We start from the raw sequence: 19,373 nt of genomic DNA on the forward strand, positions 1-19,373 counted from the left end.
GTGGGCCAGCGGGGGAGGGGGCGGGATTGAATGGGGGCCCGGGCCGAGCGCGCCCGGCTCGGGCGGCGGCCGGGGACGCGGCGGAGCCGGGCGGCGCCGACGGGGCGGGCCGGGCTCGGCGCCGCGGGGGCCGCCGTGCGGGGACCCGGACGGTCCGGGTCCGGACGCCCGGCGGCCGCGGTGGCAACTTCCCGGAGTGCGGGAGGCGGCTCCCTGCTCCCCCTGGCGGCGGGGCCAGGGGCGCTGTTTGCCCGGCCGGCCGCGCGGACCCGGTGCGAGGGCGCCCGGCTGGGGGACGATGAATGGGCCGGCGGTGCCAGGCCCGGCGGAAGTGGCACCTCCGGCCCGGCCGTCAAGCGCGCTGGCACCCCGCCTGGCTCCCGCCCCGGCTCCCGGGCTCCCGGCCTGGCGCCGGACAGGGGAGGGCGGGCTGGGGTCCGCGCTACCCGGGCAGCATCTGGGAAGCCTCGGGGAACCCTCCCCACATTGCAGATCACGAACGGTAGCTCGGGTGGTGTCATGGTTAAGGGGTGGGTTTCCGAAAGCCGGCACCGTGGGGAGTCGGCCAGGCTGTTTCACTCCGGGGTCCGCTTCCACGTCGGAACAGCCGGGCTGCCGGAGAGAGAACCGTGAAAACCCAGCACGTGTAGGGAGTAGTCCACAGGTGTTGACTGTTACTGTTTTTGCATGAGTTTCTGCGGTGTTCGGGCCGGGAGGGAGGTGGGGTCTGGGTTTGGCTCTGGCCCCGCCTGCTGCGGACACAGCCTTGCCACGTCCTGTCATCTGGATCCCACGCCTGCCACGCTGCAGACCCTCTGCTCAGGGTGCTTAACCTCTCTGAACCCAGGTTTCCTTATCTGTAGCCTGGGGATAGAACCACCCACTCACTGTAGGGTCGGGCAGCCTCCCAGGTAAGTGCTGGGAAACCCTGGGACCTTGTGCCAGCAGAAGGAAGTTTGGCAGTAACTCCTGGAGGTCGGAGGTCAGCAGAGTCTAGGAAACATCTAGAAAATGAAACTTTGCAGGCTCTTGGGAGCCTCGCTGGTCACTGTTTGCCTGGTGTGCTGGAATCTTCAGAGCGGGGGCGTCTGCGTGGCGTTTTCTGGACTTTGGGGAAGGAGGTCTCTTCAGAGCTTTGGCTGTTCCCGCGGGGCTGGGAAGCACTCTGCCTCCCCCTATGCTTTCCTCTGTGCTTGGCTGTCTTGACTTCCCCCTGATCCAACCCCAGAGAAGGCTCGGTGATCCCGCAGCGGGCTGTGGTGACGTCTCTGTTTCTTTATGAACTCTCCAAAGGTCAGGCCTGCTGTGGGCTGCCAACTTGTTTCCCTTCCAGAAAGAAGCTTCCAGTTCTGAGGGCCTGGAGATGCCACTTCCCTCTCTGATGAAGCGAAGGAGGAAAGCTGGAGGCAGGAGGCGGAGCAGGGCTTGCACTTTCAGGGCTTCTGGACACATTGAGTTGCAGGGTGGCGGGGTGGGTGGCCAGGTAGGGAGAGAAAGGTGTCTCGGGGACTGGAAACAGCCACCAGGGAGTCGAGCCGCAGGCACTGTGCTGGATCAGAACTCTTCACTTTCACAGTTAGGAGTCGGCCTCTGAACATCTCTACAGAGATTAAGAAGTTAGTTTGGTACCTTGGAGCATGAATAGTTTTTGGTGATGGGAGAATTTTAAATAAATCCCAAGCCACTGAGTCACATTTGAGCAGTTATGCTCTTTGCTGAAACGAGCCCTAAGTCAGTAGGCTGTATCGATGATACAGCACCAAATTCCATGTAAGTGGCTGAATGCAAACAATTTGATTGGCATACTGGTTTATTATGTAGCAGGGATGCCTTTTAAAAATGTCAAGACCCCAGACTTTTCTTACTTGTTCTTTTATCCCAAGGAGTTTTAACGAGGAGGTGAGTGACATATAGGCAGGGAGTCAACAATTCTTTCGAGAATCCAGATTTTTCTGTGCTAAAATCTTGTTTTGGGAGAAAAAATATGGTCAGTGAGAATGATGGCGGTGGAGGCAGTGCTGTCCATCTGTACGTCCTGGCCCGGCGATGGTTAAGGCTTGGCCCCTAACACAATAATTGCGGATGAAATGAGGTAGACCAGCACACCTGTTAAATTTTCTCCAGCTATCTCATTGGACAACTGAAACTCAGCCCAACTTGATTTTTAAGGTTTACTGTTTAGAGTCAGATTCACAGCTTTGGTGTACATCTCGGCCTCACAGCAGCCCGTTTCCGTAGCGTAGATGTGGTTGTTCCCATCCTGTGGATGAGAACGTAGAGGCCCAGCAGGTCAGTTCCTGTTGCCCAGCTGCTGGGCGATGTTGGCACGGCCTTCTGAATGTTCACCAACACCTACAGGCCGTATAATTCCACACTCATTGGGACAGTAAGTACCCCAGGGAGCACCTGGAATTGGAAGATGGAAACGAAGGCGGGGAGTCAGTGTGGAGTGTGGCAGTACCAAGACAGTGCTTTCATTTCATGTCTTTGTCAAGCATCTCCTGTGTGCCAGGCCTTCAGACACCACAAACGAACCTCATTCGAGTCTGAAGACACTCCATCTAGAACTGTGTTGTCCAGTACAGTAGCCACACGGAGGTATTTCAACTTAAAGTTAAATAAAATTAAACTAGTGGCAGTTCATGCGCTTCCACCTAATAAGATGTCACCTTTAGAAAGCAGTTGTTCCTGATTCTTGGTGTGTACTATAAACTGCATGTTAAGAGAAAGAAGGCAGGGGAGCAGGGGCACAGCACAGACAGTGTTCCTGCCCTGGAGAGCTTCTTACCTAACACCAAAGGCATCAAAGTGGTCAAATGTAACAGACATGGAAAATAGGTATTGGGCAGAAAACATATGGCTTGTAGGGAAAGTAAATATTTAATTCTAAGTGAGAGAGCCTGGGCAAGAGGGCCACTTAGCATTATGGAAAATTAACCTGGGGACTTCCTAGGAGGCAGTTTTCTTAGGCACACAAGTTCTGATGAGTCTCCTGAAACAGGCAGGCCGACTCCCATGACTGAAGGCCAGACATATGTAGAGTGTTTCCTTTAAGAGCCGTAAGTGACATGCATCTCCCACCTGCCTAGCAACGCAGGGCAACTTTAATTTATAAAGAAAGTTCTGTAATTTCTACGTTTGATTATTTTGGCAAGGCTGGAACAGCTGCCGGTCTCCTAACCTTACACGGTCCAGGGTACAGGCGTTTTCCTGTTTGGCTGGCAGCAGTTGTTTCCTGGCTATTTGCAGGGCTTTGTTATATTCCATAGAACTTTGAAAGGATCACTGGATAGTATTTGGGGAGAATTTCTGAATTCTTGGCTGTACTAGTGGCCTTATCTTAGTACATTGTGTAGAGTAACGTCAAACCAGTTAACAAAGAACCCAGAGTGATAGACAGCTACTTTCTTGTTGGTGAGACAGGAGGCCCCTAAGGTTGTGCCGGAAGTGATCAGCTATTTATAGTGATAGTGAATATCATCTGCTGGCTCCAAAGTTGGAATAGAAGACCATCTTAGACCCAAAGCTTTAATTCTGTGCCCTGACCCTGGTTGAGGTGTGAGTGAACCAGGTGTGTTTCAGGCTGTCTTGAGACTGGTTCCCAGCTGGAGCCCTGCGTGGATGGAACTTGGCTGGCATGTGAGGTTTGTTCAGGCCCGGGTTGCTAAACAACTAGCTCCAAAGTTGGAATAGAAGACCATCTTAGACCCAAAGCTTTAATTCTGTGCCCTGACCCTGGTTGAGGTGTGAGTGAACCAGGTGTGTTTCAGGCTGTCTTGAGACTGGTTCCCAGCTGGAGCCCTGCGTGGATGGAACTTGTTCAGGCCCGGGTTGCTAAACAACTAAGCCACCTTTTAAAATTGGAGAAGTTGTTAAAATCTAGATTTGGGGGTTCTCTTGGGGAAAGTGGGAATTTCTGGGCACACCAGTTCTGCTTTCTCGGGTGGCAGCAATGGACTGTGGTTGTCTTCCCTGGGCAGGGGCTGTGCTCTCCTCCCAGCCTCACCCACAGTACGTGCTTGGGTGCCGGCAGTCCCCGAGGGACACTGTCTACCCCAGTGTCTGAGAGCAAAGAGGAGTTGGAGGGCGTCCGCATGTGACCTGAGTAGTCACCAGCGTCCCCCACTGGCTACAGCTTGGGGCAGCGGGGGGAGCAGTGGTCTGGGTTCTAGTCCCCAGAGTAAGTGGTGTGACCTTGGATGTGACTGTTCTCCTCCCTTGGCTTCAGTTTCCTCCTCGTGTAATATGAAACCAGGCCAGTTGGCTCCATCTTTCAGGCCGCACATCGTGGTTTATCCTTCACTCCATGCCTTCTCACACTTGTATCCTTTACGATGGCAAACCTATCAGCTCTGTCCACTCTCACCGCATCCCCTGGTGCCAGTCTGGTGCAGACCCCTCATCCCCCAGGTTATTTCACTAGGTCTGAAGTTGTCTGCCTGCTTTTGCCCTCACCCCCTGCCTTCTGGTCTGTTCCCAGAGCAGATCGTGTCACCCTGTGTTCAGGACCCTCCTTGGCCGGAGTCTGTCCAGTGGCCTCCAAGGCCCTGCTTTTCCCTCTGGCTTCACTGCTGCCACCCCCACCCCCTGCTCTGGTCACACTGGCCTCCCTCTGTTTCCCGGGCAGGCCCTTCTGCCGCAGGGCCTTTGCACATGCTCTTGCTCTCCCTGGGGAGCTTTTTCCCAGACGGCCACGTGGCTTGCTCCCCCACCATACTCAGGTCTGTGCATTGTGACCTCCCTGACCACCCTATTTAAAGTGACAGGCCTGGTGACCCCTGTCCCACTTCTCTGCGTGGCTTTGTTTTCATTATCACCGCCCGATGTGTCACATATGTGACTGACTTTGTCATTTCTGACACTGGAGTATAAGCTCTCCCAGTGCAGGGATGTGGCCGCCCTGTTTCCCCGAGGTGTCCCTAGTGTCTGGACAGTGGCATACAGTAGGTGCCCATCCTTGCCAAGCTAACGTGATTTTCTAGTGCCTGTGTTCTGTGAGTACATTATCATTTAGCCTCAAGTAGCCTGGATTCCTAGAGTATCAAATATAAACACAAAAAAACATATTCTAAAGCCAAGTGACTTTTGGGTTCCCCCCAGCCTGGCTCCAGTTGGGAGACTGACCGTTACACTCATGGCAGTGCTGCCACACGTGGCCCATCCTGCTCTGCCAGCAGAAGCCAAGACTCTGAAGTGACCCTTGGCAGAAGGCTTGGGCGTTCGCTCTCTCCCAGGTGCCCTGCACTTGCAGGCTGGTTAGATTGGTCTCAGCGCTGCCTGTTCTCCACTGTCCGTCACCCACGCGGGGGCCTCACCAGACCGGGCCTTTCCCAGGTGCCTGTGCTGGTTCCAGGAGGAGAATTCGCAGCGAGCATCCTTTATTTCCCGGCGGAGCTGATGAGCTAGATGGGTTTGCAGAGCAGCCGAGCGTATCGGTGACGACGCCCTCACCAGGAAACAAAACGTTATTTTTGGTTTGAACAGTGCACTGCCTCTGAAAAGAGGTGGGTTTTGTGTTTCGTGAGCAAGAGTGTTCCTTCGTGGTAGGAGGGGAAATTCTTTTCTGGTAGTTGGCATTCCATTCTCCCTTCTTTTAGTCAGACTTTGTTGGACTAAGGGCTGGATGAGATGAACCTCCTGCCTCCCAGATGGCATTTCCTCGAGGACCGGGCGAGGACGCTGCGCAGGTGTGGGATACTGGAGCCAGGCAGGCTGGCTGGTCACAGCCCCTTCCAGGCCGAGCCCACACCCCTCGTTGCCTCCTCTCTGCCTGCCTTTGCTTTTAGGCAAAGAAACGGAAAAGTAGATCATAGATTCCTGGCCCCTCCTGACGGGAGGATCTGGCCTACGCATTTCACGCAGAGCCGTGAGAGACCGGGTTCTGGCCCTCAGCCCAGGCAGTATGTTCTATTGGAACTTTTCATTCAGTGGTTAAAATGTACAACTCAGCTGTAGCAAAAACTATTTCCTTTTTAATTAAGGCTCATCCTGCATAGGAATTAGATGCAGCTTTATTTCTGTTGAACACGTTTTCATTTCTTGGTGAGTTCTAGATCATCGTAGTTGGGGAATTTCGTAGTAACTGCAGTGACTCAGGGAAGGGGTCAGTGCGCAAGAGTGAGCGGTGACGACACTGTCAACAGTGGCCTCGTTAGTGACATGTCGTTAGGGGCGTGGACGAGGCTTTAGCCACGGCCGAGGCGGCCACTGAAGCCTGTGTTGTCGCCTCCAACCTCAGAGGGAAGCCCTGAGGTTTGTTCTGAACAGTCTGGTTTCGGAAGCTGCGGGGACAGCGAGGTCTGTGGGGCTTGGAGGCGGTGCCCACCGTGACCTTGGTCCCCACTTCCCCTCTCTTGGGAGCTGCGTGGTGAGCGCACGTGAGGGGCCTGGGGGTGGCAGGAGTGGATGTGCCGTGACAGACCCGCCTGGCATCAGAGATGCTCCTCCTTTGAGAGCTGTGTGGATTCATTTTCCTACCAAAGTTGGCATGTGTGTATATACGTATTTTAACTCTTTACTAAAGTAGAACAAATATAGAAAAATGCACTCTCCCGTCTACAGCTCACGGAGCAGCGCCCCATGTGACCAGCTGGCCAAGAAACATTGTCCCCCAGCAGCTCATTTCATGCCCCTCGGGTTGCTGCCCGTGCCCAGGGGTAACCACACCCCTGACGTGTAGCTCACAGGTCCCTCCCGCCTGCGCGTGAACTCGGGGCAAGTGGACACACGGCCTGTGCTCATCGTGGCCTCCCATTCAACGTTACGTGTGAGCATGAGGTCCATCCGTGGTCTTGGGCTATTGTAGTTCATCCCCCTATTGTATATACTATGCACATCACTGTTCAGGGGCACTTGGATAGTTTCCACTTTGGGGCTTCTGTTTTGATGTACTCTAAATTACATGATACTGTAAAATACAGTCTTGCCCCTGACTTTGGCGACCGCGTGTCCACTTTTCCACTGGGCTGTTCCCAGGCGTGGGGCTGCAGCCCCGGCAGGCATGTGCTCAGCTGTGGACAACAGTGCGGTCTCCCCAGAGTGCTGGCCCTCATTTGTACTCCCACCAGCAGCATAGGAGCTTGGAACATGACTTCAACAAGCAACCAGGGTGAAGTTGAGTTACCGCTGCTACTGATAAGAAGCACCCCCTCGTGCTGCCCTCCCCATGTCCTGGAGATGGTTCATCAAAGACGAGCCTTTGCATACGGCTTGCGGAAAAGGGTCAGATTTTACTGCTGGTGAGCAGATGCTGTCCAGGCAGAAAGGCAGCCCCTCGCAGTACATGAGGGAGGGCTCGCAGAGCTTTGATCTGCGGGGAGATTCTTCATCAGACCCCCCACCTCACCCTGGTTCCAACAAGGTAGATGTAGTGACTGTTGAGTGTTAAGTGGATTTCTTCAAAACAAAGGAGCCGGCCGTTGGGTACCAGAGGTCATTCCGCCTGAGCCTCTGCCCACCTGCCGGGACCCTGTGCAGAGCCCAGAGCCGGTAGGCAAGGGCACCAGGCAGGCTCCCCTCCTCCTGGGACAGATGTGCATCCAGGCTTGGATCTGGGAGTCACCTACACAGCAGCCCTTCAGTCACATCGCAGGGATGACCTCTTTCCTTTTAAGAGCTTGCCTGGCTGGGGTTTGGTTTGGCCATGAGTGGCAGCAGTGCCAAATGTCAGTAGCTTGAAGAAGTAAGGGCGGGCTGTGTTCCCGTGACAGGGTGGACTGGTGGGCTGGACCATTCTTCTCACTCGGGTGGGGCAAGTGCTACAGAACAGATGAAAACAACACCTGTGGAAAGCACTGAATGGCTTGGAAGATCCTGAGGAAGGTAGTGAGGAGACCAGAGTCTCAGTGCAAAGAATAACCCTGGATGGTGAGCACAGTCCTGAGGGCATTCGGTGAACTGGGCAAACTGTGAGTTCTGATGGCACCTCTGGGCGCAGGGGGCAGAGACCAAGGTGGGCAGGATGATGGAAGCTGTGCCCACCGAGGACTCCTGCACCTCCAGGGTGAAAGGTGAGTCAGAAGTAAGCCCGTCCCCTCCTGAGATGTTGTCCTTCACGCAGATCCTGTGACCTCAGTGGTAGGACATTTTCAACCCAATTCTGATTCTTTGTAGAGAGTGCTCCACGGCCAGTCCACAAGCAAGCAGGTCTTTTGAAGGACTGCGCCTTTATCCTCGGCTCAGAGAATCCCCACATGTAATTTTCAAGGCAGACAAGCATCCCTGGTTGAGAATAACCAAACACAGAATGCCAGGTGTTCAGTGAATGAGGACCGGCAGGAACGTCTGTGAAAACAGAGACAGTGAGTGGTTGACACAGTGTTTAAAAGCGCTTCTTATTCTGCTTAAAGTAATAGACAAGGTGGAAAATACCTACAAAGAAAGGAAACTGTTAAGTGACCTAACAAATTTGATAAAGGAATCAGGTGCAGTTTGTAGCCATGGGCAGCTCAACCACTCTAGTTAAAAACCCAACAGATTGAAGTGCGTGGTTGAACTGGAAGATAGAGCAGAATGTACAGATTTCACTTTAGAACCAAATGGGACAGTACCTTGTAAGACCAACTGAGAATCAGGGAGAAGAGGTGGTGTGCCAGAGCCCGTGTTGCACGAAATAATGACTGAGAATTGTACAGAATGGAGGAGACACCCATCCAAACAAGGGAAAAACACCCACGTGTAGAAAGTGTAGTGATACAGCAGCCAAAGGAAAAAATTCCAGAGTGAGGGTGAAACGAAGGTAACTTTTAAGGCAAAAACCAAGACCGTTAATTAGTGACATCTTGGCTAAAGAAAACTCTCCAGGATGTTCTTGGAAGGAAAATAGTGCCAAACGGAAAGAAGAGTGAAGAAGGTGGGAACATTTGGGCAACTCTAAACAAGTGTGAAAGAATAATAATAATGTTGGGGGGGGCACTGGAAAAAGGATATGGTTAATAACACCTAAGTTAGAGGGGTGTTAGAATTAGTGGAGGGAGTAAAGTTTTTTTTTTTTTTTTTGGTACGCTGGCCTCTCACTGTTGTGGCCTCTCCCGTTGCAGAGCACAGGCTCCGGACGCACAGGCTCAGCGGCCATGGCTCACAGGCCTATCCGCTCCGCGGCACGTGGGATCTTCCCGGACCGGGGCACGAACCCATGTCCCCTGCATCGGCAGGCAGACTCGCAACCACTGCGCCACCAGGGAAGCCTGGGAGTAAAGTTTTGTTTAACTTTGAACTTTGTGAACCTCACATATTATTGTGTCTTAAAGGTAGTCACTAAAGAATAGAAACTGTATTCTGCAATAGTAGAGGGGAAAAAATGGAGTGATTTAAAAACAATCCAAAAAGAGATAAGAAAGGAGACAAAAAGAACTCCAGGACAGGTGGGGAAATAACACAAAGTAAGATTATAGAGTTAAACTCAACTATATCAGCATTTAAAATGTAAATTGGGGACTTCCGTCATGGCGCAGTGGTTAAGAGTCCGTGCTCCCAATGCAGGGGGCCCGGGTTCAATCCCTGGTCAGGGAACTAGATCCCACATGCATGCTGCGACTAAGAGTTCGCAGGCCACAACTAAGGATCCCACCTGCCGTAACTAAGACCCAGTGCAACCAAATAAATTAAAAAAAAATTTTTTTTAAATTGTAAATTGACTAAATACTCCAGTTAAAACATAAAGATATCTTACTGGATTTTAAAAATCCAACTCTTGTTTACAAGGGACAGGGTGAAAATGAAAGAATATATAAAACAAAACCACTGCCACTCAACCACTGCCAGAACTACAGGAAATGGTCAAATCTATAGCATAGTAGAGAATTTTAGCATATCCTCTCAGTAATTGACAGCTAAGCAGACAAAAATCACTAAGGATTAGAACTTTGAACAAAATTAGGAAAGTGGGGCTTCCCTGGTGGCGCAGTGGTTGAGAGCCCGCCTGCCGATACAGGGGACACGGGTTTGTGCCCCGGTCCGGGAAGATGCCACATGCCGCGGAGCGGCTAGGCCCGTGAGCCATGGCCGCTGAGCCTGCGCGTCCGGAGCCTGTGCTCCGCAACGGGAGAGGCCACAACAGTGAGAGGCCCGCGTTCCAAAAAAAAAAAAAAAAAAAAAAATTAGGAATGTGATCTATGACTCTATATAAATAAAACAAAACACTGTAGCCAGCTAATACGTATTTGACTTCAGAATTTTCAAAGATTGGCTGTATCCAGGGCCTTAAAGTCAATCTCAACAGATGAAAGGACTGAAATTATGTAGAGCAGGTAGTCCGACCAGAGGTCAGTTAAACTAGAAATATGAATAAAAAGATAAATAGAGAATCTCCATGTATGTGTATATTAAAATAAAACACCTCTAGCATGTATTTGTGGATCAGAAAAAAAAGGAAAATAGAAAATGTTTTGAAATGAATGATGAAGATACTACACATCAAAACTTGTAGGATGTAGCTAAAATATTATTTATAGGGAAATTGATAACTTTAAATACATATATTAAGAAAGAAGATGAAAATTAATGAGCTAAGTAAGCATCTGTCTCCAGAAGTGACAAAATCAAAATAAACCACTCAGAAGGAAGTGACAATGAGAAGGGATTAATGAAACAGAAAACAAGTAAATATACAGTGGAGAAGTTCATTCTTACAAAAGATGAATAATGTTGACAAATATCAAGCAAAATTGGTCAAGAAAAAGGCACAAATAATATCAAGAGTGTAAGATGGGACTTCACTACAGATGTGGTGATGTTAAAAAGATGAGTGCTTATCATGAACAACTTGTGCTAATAAATAAAAACAAAGCAGTGTCATAGGTGTTTATTAACCACCAGAGGAGGGGGCCCTACCACACATTGTATGTATAAGCCTTCTTTTGTCATCTCAACATGGTGATAATTTTGCAAGTTTTAACAACATCAGTGAATTTCTGGGAACATATAACTTAACAACACTAAGCTAAGAAGAGAACCAAGAACCTGATGAAGGGACACCTACAGCAAACATCACACTGCATAGCAAGATGCCCAGAAGTTTTGCTTTGAGATCAGGAAGAACAGGATGCCAGCTGACACGCCTTCTCTTGAGCGCGGTGTTGTTGGTCCTGGCCCTGTGCAGAAATTCAAGAGAAGTGAAGCGGAAGATAGTGTTAGTAGAATTAGGCAAGGTTGCTGTGGGTCAGGGGAAACCACCCTACGGAAATCAATTACATGTCAGTATTACCAGCAACAAACAGAAAATGAAACTTAAGAGAGACCCCATTTGCAATAGTGGAAAAACCAAAAAACCAAGAAGAAAATAACTCTTTCCCAAAGCGTGTGAGACCCCCACAGTGTGTGTTCTCTTCCTCCACCAGGATGCCTGTGCTTTTCTGTTTCAAGGTGGTTCTCATAACCATGTGACTGTGTAAATGAGTGGCCCCTGCCTGATTGGTATTTAGTGGAGCCTTCACACAGCAGACGCTTGGAGCGTGGATGTGCTGAGGTTTGATTGGACACGGTGGGGAGACCACTGATCCTGCTTCCTGGGAACTTCGTGTCCACTGCAGGAAGAACTCTGCACATCTGAACTGCTCGTGGGCGATTTGAGGACTCAGGATTCCTGATCCCTACCTCAGGGGCGTGTAGTGAGCCCTGTAGTCTCCTCGTAAGCGCTGAGAAGATTTAGGTCCATTCAAGTACCTACTTTTCCAAAGACTGTTTTATTGGAGAAACACAAAAACATGTCAATGCTTTGTTTTTTTTCCTTAGCAAAGAAATTGAATCTGAAATGGCCGATGAATAAGCCAAGGCTTAGAATAGAATACATTTCTATTTTTAGTGTTTTGTCTTTCTTTAAAATGAATAGCATTGTTTCTTTGATGTAGGAGGTCAGTTATTTCCATCCTCTTAAAACATGAAATAAATTATTTCCGAATACTATATCTTCTAGTTACCAGATTTTCTCTTAGTTTTAGGTTAAAAAGAAAAAAAAAAGAAAAGAAAAAGAAAGAAGAATTAGAGGTCACACTTAAAATTTTAGATGAGATGACCTGAAAACTCACTTCTCTGTAAACATTTAGAAATGTTAGATGGAGCTAGTAAGCATTCTCTAAAAAGCATAGCTGAGTTTACAAGGTAGTAAAAGAGATTACTGAATCCCGTAAGCCAAGGGCAGAGACTGTCTGGGTCCAGAAGTAAGCTGACCCTGCAGTGTGGGTGTCCGTAGTCCTCCGAAGTCTGGGTCCTGGGTCTTTGGTTTTTATGTCCAGGTGGGAGCTGGGTGGGGGGAGTGGGAACCCCACTCACACTCCCATGTAAAACCTGCACTGAAGGGACAGAGTAGTGGCCAGGGAAGATGGCATGGGAGCTTATCTGTTTTGTCCTGAGGCGGGGGGAGGCAGAGTCTCCTGGGAGTATTTAACAGGAGCTGCTGCATCTAAAAATGTGTCCTTACCTGCTGCCTTCTCTGAAGGCCTCGTTGAAGCAAAGATAAAATAGCTCTTTAGAGACAAGCCTGAAATTCAGCCCAGACAGGGTTGCAACTTAATAAAGTCCTGCCAGAGTCACTATCAGAGGTATAAAGTAGGTAGTGGAAAACATTAATGGGAAAAAATAACACCAGGGATAAAACAAGGCGAACTTGAAAAACAATAGATTAACTCAAAGGACTGATTATAGAGCTGGTTAGATTCAGCTGAAGAGACAATTGGTGAAGAGGAACATATGTCCGAGTGGTAGCACAGAGAGATTAAGGTCTAGTTAGGACTTCTACCACAAAGAAACAGGAGCAAGGAAATCTCAGAAGAACTAAGTGGCCAAGGGCTTTCCAGAACTGGTGAAAAACATGAGAAAGCACAGTGAGCCTAAGATAATAAAAATAAATACACATCTAAAGGCATTGGTAAAGGCTTAGAACCCCAAAGATGGATCTTAAAAGTGAGGAGGTATTCTTAAAACGTATTACAAAGGAATGACAGCTCAACAACATGTTTTTCCGGAGTAAGCACACACCCTGCCACGGCTGCCAACCAAAAAAGCCAGAAGACAGATAAAATAATATCTTCAAAGTGGTGAGAGAAAATAACTGTCAGCACGGAATTCTGTACCCAGTTAATCCATTCATGAAGAGCGAGGGTGAAGGAAAGAAATCCTTCCTGGGCTGTGAGGCCTGAGGATGTTTATCAAGAGGAGATTCTTGCTGAAACAAGTAGTCGAGGGTGTACTTTGGGGAGACTCAAAAGAAGGCGTGAGGTGCAGGAAGCAGTGGCCAGCAACAGATTGGGAACCATTTGGGTAATTTAACACGAGTGTCTGGAACTCCAAGCACCTGCAGGTCGTCCAGGTATGTGTGAGGGAGAAACGGGTGGAGCACCAAGGCTCCTGGGAAGTGTCAGGTGTGTATGTTAGGAGAACGTAAGGGGAAAAGACTTTTTTTGTTTTGTTTTGTGGTACGCGGGCCTCTCATTGTTCTGGCTTCTCCCGTTGCGGAGCGCAGGCTCCGGACGCGCAGGCCCAGCAGCCATGGCTCACGGGCCCAGCCGCTCCGCGGCATATGGGATCTTCCCGGACCGGGGCACAAACCCGTGTCCCCTGCACCGGCAGGCGGGCTCTCAACCACTGCGCCAACAGGGAAGCCCGGAAAAGACATTTTAATCACAGTTTTTTAAAAGAGCGCTTGCACACAGACACACACAAGAACAGAGAAGTGTGACTTTCAAACACAGAGGAAAAGATGTCCAGTGGAATGCAAATAAATAAATAAAGGGGGAATAAGCAAAGTAAAAGTATTGTAAATAGGAGTAACAAAACAAGGGTATAAATGAGTCCAGATACATAGGCAATCACAGTAGATGTTGGTGAACTAACCGTACCAGTTAAAAAGACAAATTGCCACGCTGGTCTGAAAATAAAATCCAGCTATATGCTATTTTTAAGAGCTCCACTTAAAACATATGAACCCAGAACGGTTGTAAGTGGAGAACAGAAAATTATTCTAGGCCAATATTAACCCCCAAAAGTTGGCGTAACTTTTTTTTTTTAGCTGGAGTATAATTGCCTTACAACGTTGTGTTAGTTTCTGCTGTACAACGAAGTGAATCAGCTATATATATATATATATATCTATATATATATATCTCCCATCCCATCCATCAAGGTCATCACAGAGCACCGAGCTGAGCTCCCTGTGCTATGCAGCAGGTTTCCACTAGCTGTCTATTTTACACATAGTAGTGTATTCATGTCAAATCAGACATACAATCAGAATGAAGTGGGGAAAAAAAAGATCATTATTAGGGATAAAGAGGATCACTTTATAATAAAGGAAAAAATAGTAGGCACTTTATCAGAAAGATGTAACAATTCTGATCTTATATTCACCTAATAAGATGCCCTCCAAATAAAGCACAAATCGACAGATCCCCAGGAGAAACTGATAAAGCCATGATCATGGAGTGTTCATGTCAAGAAGTTCGAACAGTATAAACCAGTGGAAGTTGGAGGAAGGAATAATGAAAATTAATTATATAGATTGGATCACAAACCCAAAAGCTGGTTCTGAAATCATCATTGAAATTGAAATAGCAGTTAAAAATCAGCTCTCTGCCAAAGGGAACCTTCATACACTGTTGGTGGGAATGTAAATTGGTGCAGCCACTGTGGAAAACAGAACAGTGTGGAGGTTCCTCAAAAAACTAAAAATAGAACTACCATATGACCCAGCACTCCTACTCCTGAGTATGTATCTGAAAAAAAACAGAGACACTAATTCAGAAATATACATGCACCCCAGTGTTCATAGCAGCACTATTTACAATAGCCAAGACATGGAAACAACCTAAATGTCCATCGACAGATGAATGGATAAAAGAAAATGTGATATATATATATCGCATATATATTTATATATATATGTATATGATGGAATACTACTCAGCCATAAAAAAGAATGGAATTTTGCCGTTTGTGACAACATGGGTGAACCTAGAAGGTATTGTGCTAAGTGAAATAAGTCAGACAGAGAAAGAAAAATACCGTATGATGTCACTTATATGTGGAATTTTAAAAATACAACAAACTAGTGAATATAACAAAAAAGAAGCAGATTCACAGTATAGAGAACAAACTAGTGGTTGCCAGTGGGGAGAGGGAAGCGGGGAGAGGCAAGAGAGACCAAGAGGTCTAGTGGTCTCACTAGACCAAATCTAGTGAGGGATTAGAAAAGAGAAGACCTACCGTCAAGAAGTGTTTACACCATCAGAACCATCTGTGAGTTAACATTAGAATATATTCTTTTACTTCAATCCAATTCAGATTAAATGTCAAGTGGTTAAGAGAAAGCATTTGCTAAAATACCCTATTAAAAAAGGAAAGGTAACTAGGAATATAAGATAGCTTAACCTGATCAAAGGTTTCTATCAAAAGCCTACAGTCAACACAGCATCTAACAGTGAAGGATCAGAAGTGGAGACTCGGCCGTGAGAGCAGTGAGCCTGGAGCCGGCTCTGTGAGACGAGAGAGAAGCGATGTTGTGGCTTAGAAAGCAAGAAATTACTCTTTTCATAGGTGATTTTTCTTGAAGAGAATCCACAAACTCCTGGATTTGACGAGAGTTTAGCATAGTATTTGGGTAAACGACACACATGCAAAAATGAATAACTTTGCTGGTTGTCTGTAGCTAGAAAAAGAAAAAGAAATCTTTTTCTAGTACATTTAAAAATAGCAATAACCTTAACAACAACAAAAAAGATGTGTAAGACTTCTATAGAGAAGATCATAAAAGCTCCCTGCAAGTATAAAAGAACGTTGAAATAAGTGGAGTGCTACACACTCCATTCACCGACAGCTCCCATAGTATACAGCATCGGCTCTCCCCATGTTCACCTTTAAATTCAGTGTGTTTCAAATAAAAGTTCCAGTAGAATTTTTGGAAGGGATACATAGGCCAAAATGTAGTATTGATGCAGGGCGTAAATAACATGTAGGTGGAACAAAGTGAGTCCCGTGAGGGATCCACGTGTACTGCAAACCAGATGGGACAGAGGCGGCTGTGAAAGTTGGAGGGTAGGGGGGATGGACCAGTCCAGAAGGGGCGCTGGGTAACTTAAGCCGTGCGGGAAGCTGACCCTCTTTCCTGTCCTATGCCAGAGTAGATCCCAGGTGATTAGAAACCCAACTATGAAAAGTGTTCTGAAGTTTGTAGAAGAAAATAAACAGTGAAAGGAGTTCTCTCCCAGTGATTGGAACCTGGGTGGCTGAGAGTCAGGGGTGTAAGGGAGGTTTTCACTCTGTATCAACCCCTTTGTTCCTTTTGCGTTTTAACCCCTAGGAATGCGTTGCCTTTCTCCAACACAACTGAGTAATTATTTAGATTTAAAGGATAGCAACAGATTTTTCCTTAAAAAAAGAAAAAGGAAACAGGTTCTCTTTGACTCTGGGGTGGTAGCAATAAAACAAGAAAACACTAAAACAAAACAGTGAAACAATTTTTCAAACAAAATTGGTTGAAAAAGAAACCACAGACTTGGATACAAATGGTTAATATCCAAATGTGTAAAGGACACCTACAAATGAGAGAAAAAGACAACCCTTTAGAAAATGGGCCAAGGGTATGAACAATGTCGTGGAAGCAGCGTGAAGGGCTGCTCACCATGGGAGGCACATGGGGACATATCCGGGTGTGAGCGCAGGAGGAGATGGTGCAGGACGCAGAGGGCGGGGCTCGCGGCACTGCCCTGGGGGAGCAGCCCTGGGCCTGGCGGTGTGTCCTAGAGGATGAAACGCTGCCCGGTGATGCCCGCAGTGGTGTCTCACGCAGCCCTCACCGTAGCGGTGCTGGACATGTGTAAGCACACACGCACACGTGTGGAAGTGGTGGCATTCTGAGTGTTGGTTCTCTCTGGAGAGAAGGATGAGATACTACATATATATATCTCAAGTAAATGGGGAAAGATGTTTGGATTTGTTAAACCTGGGTGGTAGGTAAATGGACGTTCATGTTATTTCTCTTAATCTTCCATATATTTGAAATATTTCATAATATTTACAAAAACAAGGCGACAGTGATCCTGATGCAGCCGTATCTGCTAGTGTCTCCATTTTATTGTCGTTGTGTTTTAGATTGTGCCTTCCTGGTAAGTCACCTAACACCCAGGAAATGGGGCTTGGGCTCAGTCGGGAGGCTTCGTCTCGCACCCCTGCCGTGGCTTCTCCAAGTGCCCACACGTGGCCCCTGAGGAGCAGCTGGAGAGGGATGAGACCCCGCCCCAGGGGTGCTGTTGAGGGGCCTTTTCGCAAAACGTCCCCAAATCCCCATTGCCAAGTTGGACTGAACTGGCCAGACTGGACAAGCCAGGTTGGGCCACACGAATCAGCAAATGTAGTCCGTGCCTGGGGCGTCCACTTAACTTCTGTTCCCGAGTCCTTACTCCCAGGAGCAGAGGAAAGCCATTCTCTGAGGAGCCCCGAGGTGGCCCAGGGCGTGTCAGCCGGCCAAGCCTGGGAGTGGTCCCCGAGCCTCTGGGCAGTCTCCTGCTCCCTACCCTGGCAGGCCTTCACCTTTCTGCTTTGCATTCTAAGCGGACTGGCCATAGTAAATAAGAGCGCACATTTCATAGAAGTTTCCGAGATTGACAGAGCGCAGGTTCTTTGTGGTCAGCCCACACAGGATGCAGTGGCACGGTTGGCTGGATTCTTTGCCTTCCTGGGCACGGCCCTTGGGAAAACCCTGCGGGAGATTCCTGCTGGGGGCCTTTTACCATGGTGGGGATTTCAGAAGCGAAGCGCAGGAAGGCTGACCTTGAAGGCTGACCTTGAGAGCGTCCTTGGAGGCATCGCTGGCTTTGCTGTGCCTGTGAGCACGGGTGGTAGTCCCGCCCCTCGAGCAGGAGCCGACCCTGCGGGGCAGCGGGAAGGCGGCTTCCACCTCGACTTCTTGGCTGTCCGTGGTGATGCTGATGTGTCCTGAGCCTTCACTGTTTCACTGAGTTACCACAACTCTAGGGCTTTTCATTTTCCTGTGAAAGCGTCCTTTCAGAGAAACTCTTACTCAGGAGTTAGTGGTGGGGATGCAGTTTCTTTCTGGAGCAGCGGTCCTGCAGGGTTGGGAAGACACATCTGTGATGGACTCAGATATCCGTCTGTCCACTGCGGAGGGAAATGCTCTCCCAGCTGGCTTTTCTCCACTCTGCCCCGACAGAGAATATATTTTTGTATCCTGTGTTTGCCTAACTTGAGAGTCAAAGCTGACTTTTCAACCGTGGCTTTTCTAACCAAACCACACATCTGCAGAGCCCACGGTGGGGGGCAGGCGCCCATCGTGGGGGCTGGTGGCCCTGGGGCTCCAGGGGACCCGCCCTCCAGGGCTTGTTGTGGATGCCACCTGGGGCTTACGGACCTCAGCCGGGGTGACCCGGGCCCCTGGCGTGGTGCTGCCTCTGGAGAAGGGGTGTTTCAAAGGATTTTTATATACATTCTTTTTCAGATTCTTTTCCCATGTAGGTCATTACAGAGCATTGAGTAGAGTTCTCTGTGCTGTACAGAAGGTCATCTGAATAGGATGGATATAGTGATTATGGTGTTGCTTTGTACCTGAAACGTGTCCATGTTGGCAAAGTTCTGAGGGGTGCTTGTGAGGACCCGGAGTTGCAGTTGGTGGACGCCCTCCAAGCAGCGGGGTTAGAATGGGGCCTGGAACGTTCCAGCTTTTTGTCCCTGTCCTCCCGCCCACGGGACCCCCCCCCCAGGCCTTTTGCACACTTGGCTGCGAGGATCCCGAGGGGCTCGTGTCGGGTGGCCTCTGCTGACTGTCATGTGTGAGGGGCCCTGGCTGTGCATTTCGCTGCCAGAACCCATGGCCCGGGGTCAGAACCCGCTGCCCCAGGAGTCCACCTTGGGCCTGAGGAGTGGAATGTGGAGCTTGACCTGGAGCTGCAGGCCCGGCGACAGTCTGGGTGAAGTAAGTGTCACAGCCGCAGCTGAGGGACTTACCACCTTGGAGAGCAGAGCGCGTTCCACCCTCTTCCCGCGGGGTTTTGTAGAAAGACGGCAAAACTGTGCTCTGGGGACCTGGGGGCCATTCAGCTCTCCCCCTTTCTGCCTTCCTCCCCAACCTCTCACCATTGCGTTCCCTTCTCAGGTCCACTGCTGGTCCTCCTGGGGGAGCTGTTTCTCACTCCCCAGTTCAGGGGACTGGAATGGGATTGTAGTAGCATCAAAATTAGTTGATAGGGCTTCCCTGGTGGCGCAGTGGTTGAGAGTCCGCCTGCCAATGCAGGGGACACGGGTTCATGCCGCGGAGCGGCTGGGTCCGTGAGCCATGGCCGCTTGAGCCCGTGCATCCGGAGCCTGTGCTCCGCAATGGGAGAGGCCACAACAGTGAGAGGCCCACGTACCACAAAAAAAAAAAAAAAAAA

The 19,373-nt window shown here is 49.1% G+C and overlaps 1 protein-coding gene across 1 annotated transcript in view; it reads left to right on the forward strand.

The window, feature by feature from the left end:
• Window positions 1-19,373, forward strand: part of RRBP1 (ribosome binding protein 1) — a 60,001-nt gene that overhangs the window by 800 nt on the left and 39,828 nt on the right. The gene's annotated exons all lie outside the window — the stretch shown is intronic.

The sequence above is a fragment of the Physeter macrocephalus genome, chromosome 14 (assembly GCF_002837175.3).
Source record: "Physeter macrocephalus isolate SW-GA chromosome 14, ASM283717v5, whole genome shotgun sequence".
NCBI lineage: Eukaryota > Metazoa > Chordata > Mammalia > Artiodactyla > Physeteridae > Physeter > Physeter macrocephalus.